The sequence below is a fragment of the Amphiura filiformis genome, chromosome 12 (assembly GCF_039555335.1).
Source record: "Amphiura filiformis chromosome 12, Afil_fr2py, whole genome shotgun sequence".
Taxonomy (NCBI): Eukaryota; Metazoa; Echinodermata; class Ophiuroidea; order Amphilepidida; family Amphiuridae; genus Amphiura; species Amphiura filiformis.
In genome coordinates, this window is record NC_092639.1 from 38,280,125 (window position 1) to 38,301,454 (window position 21,330).

The 21,330-nt window shown below is 37.7% G+C and overlaps 1 protein-coding gene across 1 annotated transcript in view; it reads left to right on the plus strand.

Moving 5' to 3' along the window:
- LOC140166792 (ornithine decarboxylase-like) overlaps positions 1 to 21,330 on the plus strand; it is a 142,365-nt gene that overhangs the window by 58,270 nt on the left and 62,765 nt on the right. The window lies entirely within an intron of this gene.

Consider the following 21,330-nt stretch of genomic DNA (forward strand, 5'->3'; position numbering starts at 1 on the left):
ACTAGCATGGTTATACAAAATTACATATACTTTTCCAAAAGTATGTGCTTTTGCTTATTCAACTTAGTATATACTATATTAATAAACGTATATAAGACCTAATGTCTTATAGTACATTATTTCTGGTGGTGGTTTATGCACTCCCCTCCCCGTTTTTGCCAAAACCACATACTTTTGCAAGATATGTCATTTTGCATTTTGCCTATGTCATATGAATAACCCAATGTCTTATAGTACATTACCATTATATGTCATATGAATGACCTAATGTCTTATATAGTACATTAATAAACGTATAAGACATAATGTCTTATAGTACATTCTATTTCTGGTGGTGGTTTATTCACCCACCCCCCTTTTGCTAAAACTACATACTTTTGCCAAATTTGTAATTTTGCATGGTTATGCAAAATTACATACTTTTCCAAAAGTGTGTCCTTTTGCTTATGCAACTTAGTATAGGTCTATACTATATTAATAAACATATAAGACCTAATGTCTTATAGTACATTATAATTCTGATGGTGGTGATTTATGCACCCCCATCCGTTTTTGCCAAAACCACATACTTTTGCAAAATATATTATTTTGCATGGTTATACAAAATTACATATGCTTTTCCAAACGTGTGTGCTTTTGTTGATTCAACATACTCAAGCCTATACTATATTAATAAACGTATAATGTAAGACCTAATGTCTTATAGTATATTATATTTCTGGTGGTGGTTTATGCACCCCCTCCCCCGTTTTTTCCCCAAACCACATACTTTTGCATAATCATTTTGCATGGTTATACAAAATTAAATACTTTTCAAATTCCAAAAATGTGTGCTTTTGCTTTAATATGCAACTCATTAGTCTATACTATAATAATAAAGGTATATAAGACATAATGTCTTATAATACAGTACATTTCTGGTGGTGGTTTATGCCCCCCCGTTTATTGCCAAAACCATATACTTTGGCAAAGTATGTCATTTTGCATGGTTATACAAAATTACATACTTTTCCAAAAGTGTATGCTTTTGCTTATGCAACTTAGTATATACTATAAAGACCTAATGTCTTACAGTACATTATATTTTGGTGTGGTTTATGCACCCCCCGTTTTGTTTGGCCAAAACCACATACATAAATATATCATTTTGCATGGTTATGCAAAATTACATTTTCCAAAAGTATGTTGCTTATGCAACTTATTATACGTTTGTTAATATAGAATACACTAAGACATTATTATAATTAAAATTATATTTCCGGTGGTGGTTATGCACCATACCACTTTTACCCCTAAGTTTACTAATTATGCCAACTTTCATACCGTACGTTTGCAAAATATGTCATTTTGCATGATTGGGCCAATGCAAAGTGACATATTTTTCCAAAAGTATGTGCTTTGCATATGCAACTTGGTAGGCCTATATATATAAGCATATATAATAATAAACGTATAAAAGAAATGTCTTAGGCCTATTGTACATCATTACGGTGATTGCCCCCCCCCCACCCACGTTTTGCCCGTAGTTTTTTACCCGTATTTCTTTCACACAGTGTACTAAATATAATTAGTAAAATTGGAAGTAAATGAGCTAAGGATGATAGCCAAATCTCAGTTTGGATGAGGTATAAGCGAGAGATGAGACTGTTAAAATACCAAATACCTCCAGCTACCTCAAAAGCTCCGTGGAATGAATGGTACGGCACATTATTAAGTGGTGTGCTCCCTTTGGTAGTATGCGCCCTGATTCCATATAGCCAGCCCGTATGCCCCGTCACGTGTTTCTAGACAAAACATCTATTTTTGTATAAGCTTGTATAGCCCTCTACTTACCGTAAAGTATGATGTTTTGCTTATGCAAAACTCCATGTTTTGCGTAAGTATGTGTTTTTGCATATGCAAAAGTACATACTTTCATAAAGTATGTAGTTTTGCATATGCAAAACATCATATTTTGCATAAGTATGTGCTTTTGCACGCAGCACCGGTTCTGATATCTGCACTCAACCCTCTAGGTCAAGAGGACATCTGGACGTTATATACCAATTGGTCCTGTCCAGTATTTCTGTAGATGTAGATGTAGATGTAGATTGTGATTAGAGGGATGACCATGGTAGAGGGGAAACAACAGAGGGACCTTGAGGGATGATTGATTCATGTTGGAGGGGAATAATGGAGAGATGATTGGGCAGGTATAGGGTTATATGAAATACATATCATGTTCATAATAGATCATAATAATCCATAATCTCAGATCTCAACAACAACACTGTGTATACTTTCAGTCATCTGGGATTTGATCAATTAGTAGATAATTAAATCTGGTCAACCAGAAAAACTCACTTTTTGGTCAGATGGAATCACCGACGTTTCGGCCAAAACCTTTGGCCTTCAGCTGGGTGGATGATTTAGGTTTGACCTCGGATGACCCTAAATCATCCACCCAGCTGAAGGCCAAAGGTTTTGGCCGAAACGTCGGTGATTCCATCTGACCAAAAAGTGAGTTTTTCTGGTTTACCAGATTTAATTATCTACTAACTCAGATCTCAACACTACCCTCCCCCTCAAAAAGTTTGAACTCCTGGTCGACTGAACGATAAGCAAATTTTTGTATATAGTTTTTTTTGAACTAGCTACAAAAGAGACATAATTAAATCAACCAAAACAAAACTAAGCTAGGAGTAACTCAGATGTATACCGAATAAATCTAAATTAGTGAATGAGTAAATTGACTGACTGAATTGGATGTGCATGACACATGTTGTTAACGTGACGAGACTGACTCAAATGAGTATATTTGCGCAAATATACTTCAAAAACTGAACAATAACACAAGTACACACATATCACCCACAAGTAATCAACACAATCCCCCTGTCAAGCACGTTATCATGGAAAGCGAGCAATGTTGAGATATACATTAAAACTGCAAATAATATAAATGAAGTAAGCACTAGAAAAAAAAACACCCAGAATCAACATTGGAAAAAAATTAATGAAAAAAAAATGGAAATCAAGTATTCTACATGTTCTAAGAGTTTACAAATATAAAATTGAGTAAGATAAAATCAACTGACTGAAGGCACTAATTGAATGTTGGAAATAATATTAATAGACTTTAAAACAAGTCTGATTAATCAATTAAGGATTAATAAAGTTTGACTGAAGAACCAAAGAAGTAAAATTAATTTGGAACGTGCAAAACAACTTTGCTCAAGTAATCAAATAATACAGTTAACCAGTTCAAATAACCGAAAGAATATAGCAAAATTTGGAATGGCTCAGAATTACCGGGTGATTTTGAACATCTATTTCCAGGGTCTATGTTTTGAATGGCAAAATTAGAGTCACCTCTTAAATCTTAACGGTCCACAATCGTTGGCCTGGTCAACTGGCCAGTTGGTAGGCGACCTTGTCCTTATAGATCACACTCCTGTATACTTGTATATTTTGTCTGGACTTATGTAGTGTCTGGACTGACATGCCCTGGGCCACATAACTCAATTATGTAGTTCATTATTCCAGATGTGGTGGTGGACCTTTAAAACAAAAAAAACTACTATTGAGTCAAAATGATCTCATCTGCTATGGCAAAGTTCAACCTCCATTCAATAAATATAGCTCAAAGTTGACCTTCAGTTAGAGAGTATGGGATTTTTTATCCAACAGACTCAAAGGTCATTCTATACATGTACAAATATATTGGGTTTAAAGAACTGTGTACTGAAAGATGTTATATGTTATTATACTAAAGTATATGACTTGTGATATATTAATTATTGTTTTAACAGACCTGCTTTGCCCATGCCCCAAGGATGTCTGTGTTTATATTTATCATTTCAGAATGTCATAATGTTATTTAGTCTCAATTAAGGAAATGTCATGATAGTGGGGACTGTAAAAAGAAAGGTGCTGTGTTGCACACTTTTGGAGCAAATGGAGTTAGTCAATTACCGAGGTCAATTAGACATGATGAAATTGTAGAAGTTCAAGTTTAAAATGTTTTTCTGGTAATACTAGTCTGATATTAATTTGTAAAATTTCTATAAGAAACATGAGCTCCGGGAGAGTTTAAAATGGGGGGGGGGGGTGTTTTAGCAAGCCGAAAGGGGGGGGGGGGCAAGCCGAAGGAATAAAGAGGAAGCACTTTCATGGGGGCACCTTTTAAATAAAAAGGCTAATAACATGCCAGAAACACTTGGGCAGAGACATGTTTCTCATCTGATTTTTCAAGAAAATGGAGGAGGGGCTTTTTATTATTATTTTTTTATGAAAAAATAGGTTGTAGGCCTAAATACTATTACACATATCTGGTCTTGTATTTAACGTATGGAATATTGCCTGAAAAAGGAGGAGACGTTTCTTATTTGAGTGTTCTGGTAGTTAAGCCCCCTCTAATGATGTGCACAATCCTGTTAGGTCCTTCTTCCAGCAAGATCAATGCTTGGAATATAAACGCTGGAGTTTTGCCCAGGTAGTTTTGAACCTCTCATTTTAAATTTAAAACAAAAAGAGAACAAATCTGGAAATCATATTAAGTTTAAGTTTACTTGACAACATTTTTATGAGTAACATTAATAAGATAAGATAAACAAACATTAAACCATATCCCACAATGCACCACATAAATTAGGTGATGTGCTCATGGTGTTCCTATTTTGTTTTTATGCTAAACACAATATTGTATAGTACAGTGAAAATTCTACTGAATGCTGGGAAACCATTTGGGATCTCAAGCATGCTCATCTATTAGAACACATGTCTCTATTCATAATATGTTTGTAAATTCTTTACGTGACCTTTTAATGTGTTAGGTGTAAAAACTCATATCTTAAAACAGAGTTTTGGAATTAAATCTAATACTGGAACTTACTTTTTGCAACAATTGCTACTTTGCGTCTGGAACCACCAGCCTTCATCAGGCAACTGACCCGTTGGACTGGTCACGTGATAGACGGCTAGGTATCGTCCCGATGGCCAGGTTCCATGCATGAGATAAGTTGAAGCGGAGTCCCCCTTTCTTGTTTAGTGATGGTTGCTCAATGCGTTCCCAAATGGCTTCTGTTATGCCTCTCCTATGCCATTGTTCCTCCTGATCAAGAATAACAACTTCCTCGTTCTTAATTGAGTGTCCAGTGTCCTTCAAATGGCGGTAAATGGCAGAGTTTTATCACGTGACCAGTCCAACGGGTCAGTTGCCTGATGAAGTCTGGTGGTTCCAGACGCAATGTAGCAATTGTTGCAAAAAGTAATTTCCAGTATTAGATTTAATTCCAAAATTCTGTTTGAAACTACTGGATGCCTAAGAACAGTCACTCATTTGTCATACCTTAAAACTTGAGGTCAAATTGTGAGTTAGATGCATGACACCGAACTATGTACTTGAGACTATTTTGGATATACAATGTATTTTTATTCAAGCAATGTAGTTAGACAATTTGATCACTGAGCGTCCTTGGGTACAGAAACTTACATTCCACAACTTGAGTTTGCATTTGAAGCACTTACTGTTGTATGAGGTTATTGAACTATGCCGTTTGAAATGAGGCTGGTTTGCTTCCAAAGACTTGACACAAGTCTAACACTTATCGCAGAAAACAAGTCTACCACCATGATTTTGAAACTAAAGGCATAAAAATGCAATACAACTCCTCAATCTTGGGAGCTCTACATAATTTTACTCGTCATTAGGCGGAGGCCCGGTGTTTAATGTTAGCTTTGGCCAATGCTCTCTTGAGACACTTTGATGCATGCCTGTAATTGACTGCTGACAGGCAAAGCATGTAGAGTATAAACAATTAATTCTAGACCCTGGACCCTGCCCGGGTTCCTGCACCTTGACATGAAACACGTGGCACACAGATTAAGTTTCAAAATGTGGTGTCACCGATCCCCACCGATCAAACTGCAGTGTGCAACAACACTGTGTGTGTATGTGCAATATGATATCTGTGATCAAACCAGGCAAGCTAGCTCCAAGGTTTTGCGCATGCACAACAGATGACCCCCAAATTTCCTCCGATGGAATATTCCTATAACGCATGATTTGTTTACCCACAGAGATGTACCTATACACGTGATACATCCACTGTGAATAAAATTCTGTGAACTTGAAAGAAACTTGAAACTTCATTATTCTATAATTTATAGGCCCTGCAGTAGGCCTATATCAAATGCGTATAAGCCTTAATAATAGTGTATTTTTTTGTTTTCTGTTTTTTTAAAAGGCACGAGGTAGCTTTAAATAATTATTAATTACTTTTTTTTTACTTTTAAGCGTATCAAATGTATTATTATATTGCAATTATGGTTGATTTCATACATTGATAATAATGCAGAGGGATTCTTTGTTTGTTCAGCATCATAGTTAATTTAGGATGATTTATATGAGTAGCAAATTAATGTAATTAAAATGTCATTTAATAGAGAAAATGTCAAATAAATATCAAATAGGCCTAATTAAATATTTTGCAATTCTCAATTTTGGATGCGGCAGTAAACTCAAAACCAATATTGTGAAGGGCCTTAAGATTTTGTTCTAAAATCCGAGACCACGCCCTTTCATTTGCTCCAGGCCTATGCAACCATTGCAACTTTGCCGGTGCTAAGTGTCGTGTTCATGTCCCTTCATGGTAATAGAAAGGGAAGCAAGAAAGGGATGCGGACTTAACCGATAGTTATACCTGTACAGCAAAGGGACCAACTTGATGAATTGAACAATATGTCACCATATTATAACGGGGAGCGGGTTTGTACTAGACCTATTATAGCTTAACTATGAACTAGATTTTCCATTTTAAAATTTAACCGTGTCAGTTTAATTTGATGCAGGCCTATGTGCCTTACATTTCCCTGTATGTTAATACCATAATAAATTTGGACTTAACATACAAAGGGGAGCGAGATCGAGAAAGGAATGAGACTTTAAATTTGTGTCTTTGTATAGGTGTAGTGAAAATTAAGGTACAAACTGCAGTTAACAGAAAGTGGTGCGAGAAAGGGGTGCGAGCTGTCGTATTTATATACATCATCATGATCATGACCAAACTAGAATTCCGGATTTCCGCGGTAAAATCCGCGACCACACCCGTTCATTTGCTCCATTTGCCGGTGCTAAGTGTCGTATTCATGTCCCTTCATATCATGGTAATAGAAAGGAGGGCGACAAAGGGATGCGGACTTACCCGATAGCTGTAGTTGTACAGAAAAGGGACCAATGAATTTAAGAGAAAGGGGTGCGAGCTATCGTATTTATGAACATCATGACCGAACTAGAATTCCGCGGTAAAATCCGAGACCACACCCTTTCATTTGCTCCAGGCCTATGCAACCATTGCAACTTTTCCGGTGCTATGTGTCGTATTCATGTCCCTTCATGGAAATATATAGAAAGGGGAGCGAGAAAGGGATGCGGACTTACCCGATAGTTGTAGCTATACAGAAAAGGGACTCCTTGATGAATTGAACAAGATGTCACCAGAACCATATTAGAAAGGGGAGCGGGTTTGTGCTAGACCTACCATAGCTTAACTATGAACTAGATTTTCCATGTTAAAATTTAACCGTGTCAGTTTTATTTGATGCAGGCCTATTTGCCTTACATTTCCCTGCAGCATATTAATACCATATTAGAAAGGATATGGACTTAATAATAATACAAAGCGGAGCGAGAAATGGATGCGACTTTAAATTTGTGTCTTTGTAGCTGTTGTGAAAATTAATGTACAGAAGAAACTGCAGTTCACAGAAAGTGGTGCGAGAAAGGGTGCGAGCTATCGTATTTATGAACATCATAACCGAACTAGAATTCCGCGGTAAAATCCGAGACCACATCCTTTCATTTGCTCCAGGCCTATGCAGCCATTGCAACTTTTCCGGTGCTAAGTTGCGTATTCATGTCCCTTCATGGTAATAGAAAGGGGAGCGAGAAAGGGATGCGATAGTTGTAGCTGTACAGAAAAGGGACTCCTTAATGAATTGAACAAGATGTCACCAGAACCATTTAAGAAAGGGGAGCGGGTTCGCGCTAGCCCTATCATAGCTTAACTATGAACTAGATTTTCCATGTTAAAATTTAACCGTGTCAGTTTAATTTGATGTAGGCCTATAATGCCTTTCATTTCCATGTATGTTAATATCATAATAGAAAAGATATGGACTTAATATACAAAGGGGAGCGAGAAATGGATGCGACTTTAAATTTATGTCTTTGTAGCTGTAGTGAAAATTAATGTACAGAAGAAACTGCAGTTAACAGAAAGTGGTGCGAGAAAGGGGTGCGAGCTATCGTATTTATGAACATCATTACCGAACTAGAATTCCGCGGTAAAATTCGAGACCACACCCGTTCATTTGCTCCCGGCCTATGCAACCATGGCAACTTTTCCGGTGCCTTCATTGTAAAAGGTGAGCGAGAAAGGGATGCGATAGAACAAGACGAGAAAGGGGAGCGGGATCGTGCTAGCCCTATCATAGCTAAAGCATCTAACTACGAACTATAATTTATATGTTAAAATTTTAACCTTGTCAGTTTAATTTGATGTAGGCCTTAAAGTCTTTCAAGGGGTGCGAGCTATCGTATTTATGAACATCATAACCAAACTAGAATTCCGCGGTAAAATTCGAGACCACACCCGTTCATTTGCTCCCGGCCTATGCAACCATGGCAACTTTTCCGGTGCCTTCATTGTAAAAGGTGAGCGAGAAAGGGATGCGATAGAACAAGACGAGAAAGGGGAGCGGGATCGTGCTAGCCCTATCATAGCTAAAGCATTTAACTACGAACTAAGTTTATATGTTAAAATTTTAACCTTGTCAGTTTAATTTGATGTAGGCCTTAAAGTCTTTCATTTTCCTGTATGTTAATATCATAATAGAAATGATGCGAACTTAATATATATACAAAGGGGAGCGAGAAAGGGGTGCGACTTTAAATTTGTGTCTTTGTAGCTGTAGTGAACATTAATGTACAGAAGAAACTGCAGTTTACAGAAAGTGTTTCGAGAAAGGGGTGCGAGCTATCGTATTTATAAACATCATGACCGAACTAGAATTTCGCGGTAAAATCCGAGACCACACCCTTTCATTTGCTCCAGTCCTATGCAAACATTGCAACTTTTCCGGTGCTAAGTGTCATATTCATGTTCCTTCATGGTAATAGAAAGGGGAGCGAGAAAGGGATGAGATAGTTGTAGCTGTACAGAAATGGGACTCCTTAATGAATTGAACAAGATGTCACCAGAACCATTTAAGAAAGGGGAGCGGGTTCGCACTAGCCCTATCATAGCTTAACTATGAACTAGATTTTCCATGTTAAAATTTAACCGTGTCAGTTTAATTTGATGTAGGCCTATAATGCCTTACATTTCCATGTATGTTAATATCATAATAGAAAAGATATGGACTTAATATACAAAGGGGAGCGAGAAATGGATGCGACTTTAAATTTATGTCTTTGTAGCTGTAGTGAAAATTAATTAATGTACAGAAGAAACTGCAGTTCACAGAAAGTGGTGCGAGAAAGGGGTGCGAGCTATCGTATTTATGAACATCATAACCGAACTAGAATTCCGCGGTAAAATTCGAGACCACACCCGTTCATTTGCTCCCGGCCTATGCAACCATGGCAACTTTTCCGGTGCCTTCATTGTAAAAGGTGAGCGAGAAAGGGATGCGATAGAACAAGACGAGAAAGGGGAGCGGGATCGTGCTAGCCCTATCATAGCTAAAGCATCTAACTACGAACTATAATTTATATGTTAAAATTTTAACCTTGTCAGTTTAATTTGATGTAGGCCTTAAAGTCTTTCAAGGGGTGCGAGCTATCGTATTTATGAACATCATAACCGAACTAGAATTCCGCGGTAAAATTCAAGACCACACCCGTTCATTTGCTCCCGGCCTATGCAACCATGGCAACTTTTCCGGTGCCTTCATTGTAAAAGGTGCGCGAGAAAGGGATGCGATAGAACAAGACGAGAAAGGGGAGCGGGATCGTGCTAGCCCTATCATAGCTAAAGCATCTAACTACGAACTAAGTTTATATGTTAAAATTTTAACCTTGTCAGTTTAATTTGATGTAGGCCTTAAAGTCTTTCATTTTCCTGTATGTTAATATCATAATAGAAATGATGCGAACTTAATATATATACAAAGGGGAGCGAGAAAGGGTGCGACTTTAAATTTGTGTCTTTGTAGCTGTAGTGAACATTAATGTACAGAAGAAACTGCAGTTTACAGAAAGTGTTTCGAGAAAGGGGAGTGAGCTATCGTATTTATAAACATCATGACCGAACTAGAATTTCGCGGTAAAATCCGAGACCACACCCTTTCATTTGCTCCAGTCCTATGCAAACATTGCAACTTTTCCGGTGCTAAGTGTCATATTCATGTTCCTTCATGGTAATAGAAAGGGGAGCGAGAAAGGGATGAGATAGTTGTAGCTGTACAGAAAAGGGACTCCTTAATGAATTGAACAAGATGTCACCAGAACCATTTAAGAAAGGGGAGCGGGTTCGCACTAGCCCTATCATAGCTTAACTATGAACTAGATTTTCCATGTTAAAATTTAACCGTGTCATTTAATTTGATGTAGGCCTATAATGCCTTTCATTTCCATGTATGTTAATATCATAATAGAAAGGATATGGACTTAATATACAAAGGGGGGCGAAAAGGGGATGCGACTTTAAATGTGTGTCTTTGTAGCTGTAAAGAAAAGTCACCCATAATTTGTACTGTACTGAAAAACAGAAAGTGGTGCGAGAAAGGGGTGCGAGCTATAGTATCGTATCTATGAACATCACGACCGATCTAGAAATTCCGCATTAAAACCCGCGACCGCACCCTTTTATTTGTTTAATTTGATGTAGGCCTTAAAGTCTTTCAAGGGGTGCGAGCTATCGTATTTATGAACATCATAACCGAACTAGAATTCCGCGGTAAAATTCAAGACCACACCCGTTCATTTGCTCCCGGCCTATGCAACCATGGCAACTTTTCCGGTGCCTTCATTGTAAAAGGTGAGCGAGAAAGGGATGCGATAGAACAAGACGAGAAAGGGGAGCGGGATCGTGCTAGCCCTATCATAGCTAAAGCATCTAACTACGAACTAAGTTTATATGTTAAAATTTTAACCTTGTCAGTTTAATTTGATGTAGGCCTTAAAGTCTTTCATTTTCCTGTATGTTAATATCATAATAGAAATGATGCGAACTTAATATATATACAAAGGGGAGCGAGAAAGGGGTGCGACTTTAAATTTGTGTCTTTGTAGCTGTAGTGAACATTAATGTACAGAAGAAACTGCAGTTTACAGAAAGTGTTTCGAGAAAGGGGTGCGAGCTATCGTATTTATAAACATCATGACCGAACTAGAATTTCGCGGTAAAATCCGAGACCACACCCTTTCATTTGCTCCAGTCCTATGCAAACATTGCAACTTTTCCGGTGCTAAGTGTCATATTCATGTTCCTTCATGGTAATAGAAAGGGGAGCGAGAAAGGGATGAGATAGTTGTAGCTGTACAGAAAAGGGACTCCTTAATGAATTGAACAAGATGTCACCAGAACCATTTAAGAAAGGGGAGCGGGTTCGCACTAGCCCTATCATAGCTTAACTATGAACTAGATTTTCCATGTTAAAATTTAACCGTGTCATTTAATTTGATGTAGGCCTATAATGCCTTTCATTTCCATGTATGTTAATATCATAATAGAAAGGATATGGACTTAATATACAAAGGGGGGGCGAAAAGAGGATGCGACTTTAAATGTGTGTCTTTGTAGCTGTAAAGAAAAGTCACCCATAATTTGTACTGTACTGAAAAACAGAAAGTGGTGCGAGAAAGGGGTTCGAGCTATAGTATCGTATCTATGAACATCACGACCGATCTAGAAATTCCGCATTAAAACCCGCGACCGCACCCTTTTATTTGTTGCAGGCCTATATACATGATATACAACTTATCCGTGTCGTATTCATGGTATAGAAAGTGGAGAGAGAAACGGGTGCAGACTTAGCCGATAGTTGAAGCTGTAACAATGAATTGAACATCAGTTATTACAACAATACGATAAAGGGGAGCGGGATCGTGCTAGCCAGAGCATCTATGAACTATAATTTCCATGTTAAAATTTAACCGTGTCAGTTCAGTTAATTTGATGTAGGCCGTAGTAAGCCTTTCATTTTCCTGTATGTTAATACCATAATAGAAAGGATGTGGACTTAATATACAAAGGGGAGCGAGAAAGGGATGCGACTTTAAATTTGTGTCTTTGTAGCTGTAGTGAAAATTAATGTACAGAAGGAACTGTTAACATAACAGAAAGTGGATATGATGACGTATCGAAAATTTGAATTACCGTGCGTTTTAATGCAAATTTTATAAGAACCCCGAAAATATCCACTTCAAACACTAATGTTATATACTTTCCAAATTCGTGGAGGTTCGAACTTCTACCAGGGTTTTTTGTTGTTGAAATATTGAACTTAACTTTCTACAAGAGTCTGCGTATAGAACCGGGAAGTTTAAAATGCAGAGCAGGGTTTTTGGAAACTTAGGCCTAAACATGACGAAAAGTGAAATCGCCTTGACAGAGATTTTCATTTCTTATTAATTTATCATGATAAAGTGAGCATGGTGAGATCAGTTTAAAATCCAAACCCAGCTACACGTTAGTACAATAATTTGTGAAGTAGGCCAACTCGATCAAAATCGATAAAATAAGCAAACGATTTTGCCTAGCAAATTTCAATGAAAACTCAGCCCGGAGAAAAAGGCCGTCATACTTTTGGCCCGAAATATTTCCATAAAACTCCTTCATTGCAGCTTGAAGTTCTGCAATTTTTGAGCTCCGTTTTTGAATGAGAAATTATTCAAACATAGGCCTATTATAGGACATTGTAAATAAAGGTAATTTAATGTAAAAAACAAAAATATCTAGCACGGGTCACAATTTCACAAATTTCAAAATCATTGCTTACCATTTAAATTAAATAACCCGACTTCATAAGCACCATTGCCACTTGTATTTGTTCTCTAATTTCTTATTTAAATAAGTTTAATCTAGTCTCACTTTATAAATTCAGAAAAATTATAATTATGTTAAGGCGATTTCACTAGTTACGCAGGTTTGAAGAAATGATTAGCTGCATGTGTGATAAGATGTGTATTCTTCCTGGATAAAGTCATAATCGTATAATACTGAGGAATTTGAGAAGATTTATGAAGTTTCAAGTTGAATTTCATTCGACTATGGATAAGTTGTAACCCTGTATCACGTGTATAGCCATATCTTTGTGGGTAAACCAAGCATGCCTTGTAGGAATATTCCATCGTAGCGGTCATCTGTTGTGCAAGCGCAAAACCTTGGCCCTTTCATGTGTGGTTTGATCACCGTATCACATTGCACAGTGCGCAAATCCTTGGACCTTGCTTGTGTGCTTTGATCACAGATATCATATTGCACAGCACCATGCATGGCATGCATGGTTGTGCACACTGCAGTTTGATGATGAGTGAAACCATATGGTGAAACTTAATCTGTGTGCCACAGGTTTCATGTCACGGATACTGACAGAACAGGGTCAGACTCATTAAAGGCCATTAATTCCTACCCGGGAAAGCCGGGTAGGCCAAAGCTAACATTAAACACGGCGCCTCCGCCTAATGTTTAGCCTGAGAATCCTTGGCATTTTAGTATGCAGGTTTATGCAGTTTTATGCACATTTTATTATGCTAAATAGACTTGCCGCAGAGAGCGCTACACAACTCCCATGTTTCCCTCTCAAAACAAAACTAAATCATCAGCTACCACACTACTGCAGCAAGTATATGGAGCACACACAATTCAATGCACATATCAACAACAACAACAAAATCCACGACTTCATTGTGTTAGTATACAAAGGTTTCATTAACAGCTGGCTAGACCTTCGTCGTTGCATCCTGAAGCCTGTAGAGTGTAAACTCTTGTCCTTTTGAAACTTAAATAATTCATTTCATTGTCATGTCCAAGGGTTAAGTCATATTAATTTTTGAAGTATCAACAGTTTTTCCATCGCCACATACAGGACATTATTCTTCATCCAGTTTGTGCTGATGGAGTCTTTCAGTCCATACCAATAATTGAAGAGTTGTTAAGAGTTTACTTGATTCCAACACTACCTGATGTAACAGGTGGATTACTGATCCATTATGTGAGTGACTTTCTTCCGTAGAGTGTAAACAAGCAATGTGTCGACCCATCGCTTATAAAACACCCCCGTTCACAAGAAATATTGGGTCCCAAGGAAACCAAATATGAGTTGCCGAAGTTAACACATGAACATAAAGTCATTACTTAACATCCTTCCTACTACTTAGTAGTACTTCCATGGTATGGGAGAGGTTGTAGTGCCCTGACTCTTAACTGGCATCACAGTGACTTTCCCATTGGCATTATCACATTGGCAGTTAGGGTGCACTGAGCATGGACCACATGTGGCCAACATTTCAACATGAAAACACAAATAGTCCCTCTATTGAGGTCAATGTTGATCAAGGTTGAAAAGGGTGGGGCAGGTGCTAGTGTCCTTAACTGCAGGGACACAGTAGAACAGAAGTGGTAGAAGTGGCACCCAATGTCCTTATGAGGTTATACTGTGTTGTGAAACAGGTGGAGTTGTCCTTGTCTGTAGGGCTAAAGTGATGTGTACTATGCCTGTATTTGGCCACCAGAGCCTGCAGCATGAGAACTGTTACCAAAAGTTACATTCCTTCATGCGTGGCAAGTGTGACTGTATCAAATATCATTAGATAGTATTCCCATATCCAAAGAAAAAACCAACTTTAGTATAGCCTCAACTGCCATGCTGAAATTATTCCCAATAAAAGCATGAAAAGTGAGACTTCAAACATTTGTCACTTCTGGTGACCTCATACACAGCATTGTGCAACTCAAAAACATTGAAAATCTAACGCTAGGCACTCATTATCCATTATCAATAATCGTTGGGTCGGTCCAATTTCATATTCTGACAAATCTGTCTGAATTTATTTCCTGCTTAGTTATGTCTCATTAGTTCCTTGAAGTCGCTGCAGGTAGTATGTCTCACGCATATTACAAAGCTCTAATTGTTGTTTCAATGCGAACTCACTCTTTTGTAACTTTTTTTTTATTAGTATTTCTTTCAATCCAAGTTGTTTCCTTCTGCATTTCCCAACATCACTCCTTCTGAGCTTCTTAACATTCCTCTTTCTTCTGGATTTCCCAACATCACCGATCCTTCTGGACTTCTTAACGTTCCTCTTCCTTCTAGTTTGTTTCTTCCTTGAGACCTCTTCATGTGACTTTTCCAGGCTCTCCAAATGCTCAATCCATTTGTACAATTTATCCAATTTCTCTGCATATGCCTTAAGTCGATCTCTTAACCTATGATATTCGCTTTGCAATTTCTCGAGATGTGTCTCCCTTTGAACTCTTTCCTCATGATGTTTTCTAAATATTTCAGGGAACCAGTCCGCAAATTTGTTTTGCCCGTCTTGTTGACTCTGCTCAACATCCTCTTTTCCCATTTGTTTTGTTTGGTAGCTGTCTTTCAATGGCGAGGATACTAATTCTGACGGCGTGTCCAATCCCGGCAATATGGCCTGTGCAAGTACTTATCTGCGAATGTTTCGATGAAATGGCCTGTGCAAGTACTTATCTGCGAATGTTTCGATGGCATGTGCAAGTTCTAATCCACAAATATTTCGATGGCATGTGCAAGTTCTAATCCGCAAATAGATTGATGGCATGTGAACTTCTAATCCACAAATATTTCGATGGCATGTGTAGGTTCTAATCCCACCGCTGTTCACCAGTGTTAAGATTGTGGGTCGACAAATTATATAAGAATCACGATAGAGACATAATATTTCGTTCATAAGTATATATGTGACGTGTTATGTCAAATGGAGACACTTTTGGGCGGGTTATGAATTTTGAGGTTTTTACATATCTTAAATATAGAGATATTTTGCTCCACAGCGCCGTTTTCTCCAATGAAATCGGACATTCCTAAGTGAAGATATTGAGTTCGGAAGTTATGGTATTATAAAATTGGAAGTTGAGATATTGGCCTTTAAAAATATTATTGACAATGTTGAGAGTAGGAATTAACTTGAAAAATGTCTTAAAAAATACAAGATGACAGTTATATTCCAGTCTGAAATTATCAGACAATATTTTTCACATTAATAACATCACAAATTCGCAACAAACCCACATTGTGAAAAAATCACTCACCGGCAGATTTTTGGCTATTTCTCCATTTACGATCCTACCCAAAAGTGTCTCCTTTTGACATGACACGTCACATATTATCAGGATATCCAAACAAGAACTAGAATCACCAACTGCCTTAACTCTTACTCAGCATTCTCTCTTATAATTAAAGACACAGATAAAAAGAATTTATCGCGTCTGACGTCATCTGTCAATCAAATTCGAGCACGGTTTGTTTACAAGTGTCGTGATGATGACTTGCTGAACGCGGATTTATAACCGGGCGCCTTATATGGTTAATTTTGCACCTTTCGACATGCAAACCATCTCAAAAGTTAGGTCTTTATAGTAGGAAACTTTCTTAACCGAAGGCACCATGTGCCTAGAAAAGCTGCTTTTTGCCTTGTAAAACTACGGTATTTTCGCCATTTGCTGCTATTCCTTTTCTCCGATCAGCACCAGATAGATCGGTCTTCCTTTTACGCGCTGATTAACCTGTGTTAACCAATCAAAGATCGTAATTGACAGTGACATCAGACGCGATAAATTCTTTTTATCCCTGTCTCTAATTATAACTGATAACTACGATAACTACCACTCAGCCTGATTGGCTGCCCTTATATACAACAAGCAAGGTCGGGGTGTCTGGAGATCAAGTGTTAGAGGGATGACCATGGCAGAGGGGAATAACTGAGAGGCCTTGGAGGGGTATTAGAGCAGTGGCGTAACCAGCGGGGGGGGGCAGGGGGGGGGCTGGGGCTGGAGCCCCCATTTTGAACCCTTGCCCCCCAAATGAAAAAGTTAAAGTTAGGCCTACTTCTGAGAGTTATTAATTAACCTCATATCTGGTCATTTTAACCTTACAAACACAAATTTTTGCACGCTTCGCGCGCATTTATTCCACTTTTTTACCATATGTCACCAGTTTAGCTTCAATATGCCAATAATTTTCGCGCGCTTCGCGCCATACACTTCTTTTGTCCCCAAAAGGTGCTCGATTCCTGCCCCTCATTTATTATGTTTGCCCCCGCTTGCCCCCCCCAAATGAAAATGTCTAGTTACGCCACTGTATTAGAGGGATAATTGGTTGGTGAGGGATTGGGATTAGAGGGATGACCATGGTAGAGGGGAATAACAGAGGGCCTTGGAGGGGTAATTGGTTGGTGAGGGATTGGGAATAGAGGGATGACCATGGTAGAGGGGAAACAACAGAGGGACCTTGGGGGATGATTGATTCGGTGAGGGGTGAGATTAGAGGGATGGCCATGGTGGGGGGGGATAATGGAGAGAGGATTGGGCAGGTTAGGGTTATATGAAATACATAAACATGTTCATAATAGATAATAATAGTCCATAATCTCAGATCTCAACAATATTATTTTGTTTGATCATGGAAGTGCCACCTAGTGACACTTCCCTGGTTTGATAGTATTCTCCGATGCTTTGACATTCTGTTTGACAAAAATAGCACCATAAGTTCCAATCTTTTGGTTTATGTTATTCTCCTCTATTTTATCCCTCAAAAGATTTTTATATTCTTTTGTTATTTAAAGGAAGGTGACCTGATTATATTTGGAAAATCAAATTATTTAAAACTTACGAATAACATAATATTTTGTCCCTTTCAAGCATTCATGCAAAAAGATCATGTAAATGTTCCTTGTAAATGCAACTAATTCTTTATGGAATTACTGACATTTAATACAGCGTAAAACTGGTAGTCCACGGTGTTTTTATCAATGATAATCATCATGATCATGTAATAAATTGATATCAAATGAAAGATCCTATTTTTCTCATTAAAATAATGATATTAGGAGTTACAAATCGGTGTATTTCCGAAGATATCATCAAAAAACTGCTAATTGAATTAGTCGAAAACGTGGTATACCACAGTTGAGACTAATTCGACATTTTTTGACGGTTTCTTCGGAAATATACTGATTTGGAATGCCTAATTTCAATATATTAATGAGAAACATATGAGCTTTCACCTGATACCAAAATCTGCATTTTGATAGGGTAAAGTTGAGGATGAGGCTGTCAATCAGGTTACCCACCTTTAACATTCTCCTGTTTTGCTCCTCTGTTTTAAAAGTAGTAGCATAATTTTGAACTCTTTTGTCTGTTTGTTGTATATTGTCTTCTGACTTTTACCGTATTTTGATATGATATGATATGATATGATATGATTTTATTCGCACAAAATCGGAGGCCAAATCAAATTGTACACATAATATAAGGAAACGGCCTATAAAATTAAAAAAAATATATAAAAATTTTAACTTGGGATCACTTTTAAGTGAAATATAGTAATAAGCATTTAACTTCTTAAAATATATATCAGACGGTCGCCACGCTATCCAAGTCTTAGTAATTTTGAATTGGAATAGTATTCTTGGCCGCAATTTCGATAGAAATGCGTGCATTGCAAATTTATTGAATATTATGCAATCTTAATTTCTTCACAATATCATCAAAACGTAATTTCAAAAATATCTACTTAAAAAAATTATTTATCTACGGAAACTCTTACCATAATATTATTAACTTGCGACAGGTAATTTTTTTTGCATCAAAGGAATTCTTCCTATTTAAATATTCAAATACATTGGTAGACCACCCGCTGTGCTCGGGGTCACATTTTATAATGCTAATATGTCTGCGCCCATGGATGTCACGTGTCCAGACAATTTTCCCGTGAAAATGTACAATAATAATAGAATAAGAGTCAAATTCCCAGGTCAGTCGGTATTAGTATCAGTATCAGGGACGTACCGGTCGTCAGCCTTTCGGGAGGGGGCGGGGGCTCCTATTAAAAGAATAAACACGCACATATTTGGTATGGGTGAGCAAACAACAGAACAATATTAAAACTCTTCCGCACACTTACCCCTGCATGTATACACTTTTACCATTGAAATTCTTGAATTGCAAATTATTTTTGTAATTTTCTTTTCGTTTAGTGATGCTCATCTCACGTGCACCATGTATAATTCTAAATATTGCTCGGTCCCTTACTATGATGTAGCCAAGTTCGCAGTCGTGCCTGGGTACACGCCTGGAGTATACTTCGTAACCGATTGATACACACGCGATTCGTCTTGTTTTAGGGAATTTGGTTTCCTGAGCTTTAATATTACATGTACCATGACTTCACCATTGATAAAAGGTAAGCTTTTAATATGTTATTTCAATCATGTTATGTAAATCAACAAATATTCCAAAGAAACATTTCAATTACTTTTCAGATATTATATCGAGTTTGGTATCCGAGCACTTATCGAGTATCTTGTTATTCTAATCATATCATAGGTGTTGGTGTAGCATGCTCTTCTCTCTAATCTACTGTCTATGGTTTGAGTAGATGGGGAGGGGGCACTCGAATAAGTGACGTATCTGGTAATTTTTATCGAAAAAGGGGACATTCAGTGGCGGCTCCAAGAAAATAAGGGGTCATTAATGTGTGAAAACGCTAAAAATTGGGTGTCGTTTACCGTGAAAAAAACTTTTTGAAGCTAAAATTGTTACAAAAATGTAAAAGTTGTTAAAAATGCGCGTAAAAATTTTGCAGATTTGGTGTCACTTTTTAAGAAATTAGGGAACATTGGGTGTAAGCTGATGAAAAAAGTGGTCATTGGGTGGCAGATTTATTAAAAAAGGTGTACATGACGCGTGCCAATATACGTAAGGGCCTCCCCCTCCCTGAGTAGATAAGATAATTTTGTTTGTTCGGGGTGGACATAATACTTGGGTCATGATATGATTATGTATTGCTACATAGCTAACACGGTGTTGCAATTTCCTACAATTTGATAGATTTGCCATAATTCTAAGTATCAAATAGAAATAATCATCGGAAACCGGAAAGTCATCTCAGTGACATGAGAAGGTCAACAGATTACTAGTGATGACCGGCAAAGGTGAAAATAAGAAATGATGAACCAGGGGCTCCTTTTTACACAAAAAGGCCCCTGGTTCACTTTATTCAACATGGTACCAGGGGCCACTTCTAATCAACAAGGGGCCAATATTCTGAATAAGTTGATCATGCATTAATGGCTATGGAATTCTCGCGTTTCACAATACGATGCGCCTCCAGCGGTCGCTGGTTCGAGGCCAAAATACGCAGTGCATCATGGAAAAAGGTCGACATCCAAAGCCCGCGTAATACGAATACAATACAGGAACATACATCATTGTGGTTTTAAATGTCATTATAATGATGTTACATGCGAATGCACACTATAACAACAATTTACAATTATAGATCCATTTTCTATCTATTGATCACAGGGAATCCTTCGTGGAGCTGTTTTCAACATATTTATTATCACACTCGTGTGAAAATTCAATAGCAGCTAGATGGCAATGTCGACTCTGGAGTCAAAAATTCGACTGCCAAGAGTAATCGCTGGCGGCGCATCGTATTGTGAAACGCGAGAATTTTTGGGTGTAGTAACCAGGGGCCAGTCTCTGAAGAAAAGTGTCCCCTGGTCAGCTTAAAATTAGATGGGACCAGGGGCCATTTCAGGGTTTCAGGGGGCTATAACGGCTCCTGTGTCCTGTCTCCCGCTTAATTTCACCCTTGATGACCGGTAATAATAGTAGTTTTTAATATGGCCCTCATATCCGATTTTTACAGTCTAGTGGGTTAATTTTGGCACTCGCTATTATTTCATGGACTTACTATTGACCAATTGTTTTGACCAAAATAGTACAAATTATGTCAAATAATACAAAGTTACAACTTGATACGCACCTATGACGTCGCGCTATTGTTTTACCGCTCCAACGATGCTGAAACTTGCTGAACCGTGAAATGGTCTCAGCCTATTATTAGTCTAATTTACTACCTTCCTTACTTACTTACTCAGCAACCTTTTGGTCTGAAATGGACATGTCTCCAAATACCAAGAAGGTATGGCCCCCCGAGTGGTGTCATATGAAAGAGAAAAACGTAAAAAAATATAATAACAATAAACATGATAAATAAATAAAATTAAAATGCAGATATAGCGCGTTATGCCATAACAGCCTCAAAGCGCTTTACATTAATTCCGTCGTTATTAGAATAATTATG